Raw genomic sequence first — 6,000 nt, forward strand, 5'->3', positions numbered from 1 at the left:
AGGAGTAATTACTAGGAATAAAGCAAGACTAGTAGCTCAAGGATATACCCAAGTTGAAGGGGTTGATTTTGATGAGACGTTTGCCCCTGTTACCAGGCTTGAGTCCATCAGATTGCTGTTAGGTGTAACATGTATTCTGAAGTTTAAACTGTTCCAAATGGATGTGAAGAGTGCATTCTTGAATGGCTACTTGAATGAAGAAGTCTATGTGGAACAACCTAAAGGGTTCTGTGATCCTAACCAACCTAAGCACGTGTACAAGTTGAAGAAAGCCTTGTATGGGTTGAAGCAAGCTCCTAGAGCATGGTATGAGAGGTTGACTGAATTTCTAACCTCATATGGATACAGAAAAGGTGGGATAGATAAAACCTTGTTTGTGAAAGATGAAGAAGGGAAAATCATGATTGCTCAAATCTATGTGGATGATATAGTCTTTGGTGGAATGTCAGAACAAATGGTAAAACATTTTGTTCACCAAATGCAATCTGAGTTTGAAATGAGTCTGGTTGGGGAGCTGACTTACTTTCTTGGAATGCAAGTCAACCAAATGGAGAACTCTATGTTTCTCTCTCAAAGCAAGTATGCCAAAAACATAGTCAAGACGTTTGGTATGGATAATGCTAGGCACAAGAGAACTCCTGCTCCTACTCATCTAAAGTTAACCAAAGATGATGGAGGGGCTAGTGTTGATCAATGTCTGTATAGAAGCATGATAGGCAGTCTACTATACCTAACTGCAAGTAGACCTGACATCTCTTATGCAGTTGGAGTGTGTGCTAGATACCAAGCAGAGCCTAAAGTGAGCCACTTGAATCAAGTCAAAAGGATTCTCAAGTACATCAATGGGACTTGTGACTATGGGATGTTGTACTCACATGGGTCTGAGCCTGTCCTATCTGGGTACTATGATGCTGACTGGGCTGGGAGTGCTGATGACAGAAAAAGCACATCAGGGGGTTGTTTCTTCTTGGGAGACAATCTCATATCTTGGTTCAGCAAGAAGCAGAATTGTGTATCCCTGTCCACTGCTGAGGCTGAATACATAGCTGCTGGAAGCAGTTGTTCCCAACTGGTTTGGATGAAACAGATGCTCACTGAGTACAATGTCACTCAAAATGTCATGACATTGTTCTGTGACAATCTCAGTGCCATCAATATTTCCAAGAATCCCATCCAACACAGTAGGATCAAACATATTGACATTAGACATCATTTCATCAGAGATCTGGTGGAAGACAAGGTGATTACCTTGGTACATGTAGCCACTGAACTTCAACTGGCTGACATATTTACAAAGGCTCTGGATGCTACTCAGTTTGAAAACCTAAAGGGCAAACTGGGAATATGTCTCTCTGAGAACTTATAGCAACCAATGATGTTTGGAATGTATTGTTTAATATCTCTGCCTATTAAACAATTCGAACTATGCTCTGATTGGTCACCAGATCATAGCTATGCCACTTACAACAAGTGTGACAACAAGAGGATAAGGAGATATCCTAACGTGAGGCGATCTATGCACCTGCAGGAGTTCAAGGACGTTGTTCATGCAGGAGTGGTTCTGGATGTCAGAAACAAAGTCATGGCATCTGACATGGCTGTACCTACTGTAAAGCAAAAGTGGGTGATTACTTGATCAAAGCTGTGAAGCAAGATCAAGTGGGTGCTAACTTGGTTGAAACTGACAGAAAACCAAGTCTGTAATTCTGTCATTTGTGTGTTATTCTGTTCTTTTTCTGTGGTCTGTTGCTTTGGCAACATTTTTGACAAAAAGGGGGAGTAAAGGTGATACCCCAGGACAACAGATATTCATGACAGATTCAAGATTCCCTCCCCTGCAGCTGATGTGTGATGAAGTTTCATTTAACTTCTGTTTGTGTGTGAAGTTTTTATTTAACTTCCATCTGTGTGAGTGTGCTGTCACTCTGAGTGTATTAGCTAGGTCTATTTCCTGCTAGATGTGTGATTTCCGCTGCTATAAACTCTGTTATGGGGATCAAAGTGTTTTAGCCAAAAATTTGCCAAAGGGGGAGTTTGTAGGTGTTTAATTGGCTGCATTGTATGGTAAAACACTAGCTGGATTCTAATGTCTTGACTGATGTCATGACATGTTGTGAAGGCGTTTGTGTAACTGCATTGTAGGTTAGAATATCTAACTGTACTCTGATGTCTTGACTAATGTCATGACATACTTGAGTAGCTTAATGCAGGATTAGCTAATACATGATTTATTGAATGTCAAATTGGATGTGGTGACATTCATCCCTGTCAGCAGATACTGAGGAATAGAACAGTTGGTGTTCTGTTAGAGCTCAGTATTCATTTCCAGTCTGGTTATCAAGGAAGTACCAGACCTGGCATAAGGCCTACTATCTGAATGTCAAACTGGATGTTATGACATTCATCATGGACAGCATATACTGAACAATAGACAGAGTGGAGTTCTGCTACACTTCAGTATGTTTCTCAGTCTGTTCTTCAAAAGGTTAACAGGACTGACTTAAGGCTAAATGTGTAAATGTCAAATTGGATACTTTGACATGTATTAATGTAAGCTGCTACTGTAGAATGGACAGTTTGGTCCTGTACAGTTCAGCAAATTTGTACAGTCTGTTTTCAGGAAAAACAGACTTAGCATATGGTCCTTGATGTCAAGCTGAATGTTGTGACATTCAATCCTGACAGCATATGCTATATTGTAGGTTGTTTAGTTTTCTGTTTCAGCTTTTTCTCAGGCTATTCTTCAGGGATTCAACAGCTGAGAGAAAATCCAAGAAATCAACAACCAAGCTACAATTAATGAACCTAACAAATAGCCTATTTGTTAGTAACCTAGATGTGGAATTTAGGGAAACTCGCGTGACCTTAAATTCTGGAGAATACAAGTGCAAAGGCCCAAGTACTGCAATATAAAAGGAAGTCGTTCCTTCATTCAGAACTGGGGATTTTGAGGCGTGAAGATTTAGTGTGTCCATCATACTTCACTGCTGTATTTTTGTGAGTCTTGTATTAGACATATCTTGTAAACCAAGCTATTATCACGTAGATGATTGCTTTGGTATAGGGTGTTCATTGAGTTGTAAGTGTTGTGTCACTCTAAGCTTTTAAGCGTGAGTGTTGTGTATCTTCATTAAAGCTTTTAAGCACAATCAAGAATTGTTTGAAGTGTGACTTCAAAATTGTCTTTAATATTGATTAAAGGTAGTAATCACTGAGGTGATTGAGGGGGAGTGAGTAGGAACTCTGATCTTAGTGTAAGATTGAAATTGCATTGGGTAGGGATTAAGTGAAGAGTTGTAAACGGGTGAGTTTAGCTTTGAATTAATACTACTGATAGTGGATTTCCTCCCTGGCTTGGTAGCCCCCAGACGTAGGTCATGTTGGACTGAACTGGGTAAACAATTACTTGTGTTATTTACTGCACTTACTTTTAAGTTCTGCATAATTCTTGTCTGTGCAGAATTGGATGTCATAACAACCCGTGTGACATCAAAAGTCTGATAACTAGAATTTCAATTTTGATGTTTTATACCAAACTCTTATTAAGAGCTTAAGGTGGTTTATAAATTCTAATGCTCTTTATGAACGGGACAAAGGATGATTTGCAGCAGTATAGTGAGATATCTTAATGTAATTTAAGAAACATAGGGATAAAAAGAGTAAGAATTGAGAAGAATAAATGAGACCTGTTATAGTATGGTGTTCTATTCCCCTGTTTTGATATGTAATACTCATGTTTTTTTTATTGTTTTTTGTGCTGTAGTGGGATGGAGTCTATGATAAATGAGAATTTATAAATTCTGCAGTATGGGGTTTTCATCTCAAGGCTCTAAGAAACTACATTGATGAGGTGATAAGCAAAGATCTGATTGTCTCAAAGTGCAATTTTGCCATTCTGATGGTGACCTTTTTACACTTCTCTCTGTGTACAAAGAATGGGAGGCTCTGCCTCAAGAGAGGAGCAATAAGTGGTGTTGGGTTTCTAGAGCCAAGACACAGTTTTCGAGTTAGAATCTTTTCTAGAGCGTGAACATGGCTTTGTTGTTCCAAGTTACTGGCGTTGGGATCCTCATACACCTTCTGTTCATGATAAGAATATGAAAAAGGTTATACTGGCCTCACTTTCTGAAAATGTAGCCAGGTTTTCTGGATGCAATCAACTTGGTTATGAAGTAGCGCAAACTGGACAACATGTTCAACTGCATCCATCTTCTTCCTTGCTCGTGTTTGCTCAGAAGCCTAGTTGGGTGGTTTTCGGTGAGCTTCTCTCAATGTCTAATGAATATCTGGTCTGTGTTAGTGCTGTTGAGTTTCAATCATTATATGACCTTCAACCCCCTCCCTCGTTTGATGTATCCAAGATGGAAGAACGGAAGTTGCAAACTAAGACATTGACTGGTTTTGGCACTATTCTTCTCAAAAGATTTTGTGGGAAATCCAACAGTAATTTGCTTGGTCATGTTTCACGTATTAGGAAAACTTGTTTGGATGAAAGAATCTTTGTTGAAGTGAAAGTTGACGAGAATCTCATCCAGTTATATGCCGCTTCACACGATATGAATACAGCTACTATGTTGGTGAGTGATGTTTTAGAATACGAGAAAAAGAGGTTACGCACAGAATATATGGAAAAATGTTTGTATCACGGGTCTGGTTCTGCATCACCTATGGCTTTGTTTGGGTCTGGTGCTGAGATAAAGCATTTGGAACTCGAGAAGCATTCCCTGAGTGTTGATGTGTATCACTCAAACATAAATGCAATTGATGACAAATAGCTCCTGATGTTTTTTTAAAAGAATACCTCAGGTTCTATATGTGCTGTGTACAAGTTCCAAGGAATGGGGAAGGATCCTCCAGATAGAGAAAAGTGGGGCAAGATAACATTTTTGTCCCCTGATGCTGCCAAAAGAGCCGTTGAGCTGGATGGAGACGAGTTTTGCGGCTCGAACTTGAAAATACTTCCTTCACAAACAGCTATGGAAGGGGATAAAACATTTTTATTTGCTGAAGTTAAAGCAAGAATTTTCTGGCCTCGCAGACTTCGCAGAGGATTTGGCATAGTTATATGTGATAAAAATGATGTCAATATAGAGTGGTATACACCATTATCACCATGAGAATAACTTATGACACTTTGCATAACTTTCTATATAGTATTCTCATAGCGGGTCAATCCGGTATAAATATTACTCTTAATATTCATACCTATGTTTAAGACTTGATAACTTTTTATCCATGATCCATGAAATGTGATCACCAGTCTACAAACATAATAGTCTCAATGCTTTAATGTTATCCCACTTCACAATAAAGCTCGACTACGGATACTTTAAGAATAGTGTCCTTATGTTTAATGTGCTTTCATGATTAAGTCACACTTAATACATTAAACGGACTATCTATTCCAGGGACTTTATTAATCAACCATAATAAAGAAAATGCCTTTTATTATTAATAAATAATTCGATACAAGTACCAAAAGTATTGGCCTCTAGGGCTTACACCAACATCATGTTGCCCCCTGACACCCTTCTAGAGACCGTTTCCGACTTATTCATATACTAGAGTAGAGTCACTATGTGATCAGATCCGACTTGCATACGTCTTGTAACAATGTTCTCCGAGAACCGACCTACTAACGATTTATGCAATCCGACTTGTTCGCCTTTTTATACTCGACCTAGAAAAGCTCGGTCTTTGAGAATTCTAAGATGTATAATAATATAAACATAATTATTTAAGATCAAAATATAATCGAAATACAATGTATTAAAAAGTTATATCTCAAAAATGATTTTTATAAAATACTATTTGAAAAATAGTTTCAAAATTAAATAATTTAAAAATATTTAATATCTAATTTTTTTAAATAAAATAATTAAATATCTAAAATAATATTTTTAGAATAATTATTAAAAGTAATTTGTTATTAATTTTTTTTATTTACAATTTTTTTTAAAAAATAAATAGTATAAAAATCATTTTTTAAAAGCAAAACAA

The sequence above is a fragment of the Lathyrus oleraceus genome, unplaced genomic scaffold (assembly GCF_024323335.1).
Source record: "Lathyrus oleraceus cultivar Zhongwan6 unplaced genomic scaffold, CAAS_Psat_ZW6_1.0 chrUn0136, whole genome shotgun sequence".
Classification (NCBI taxonomy): domain Eukaryota; kingdom Viridiplantae; phylum Streptophyta; class Magnoliopsida; order Fabales; family Fabaceae; genus Lathyrus; species Lathyrus oleraceus.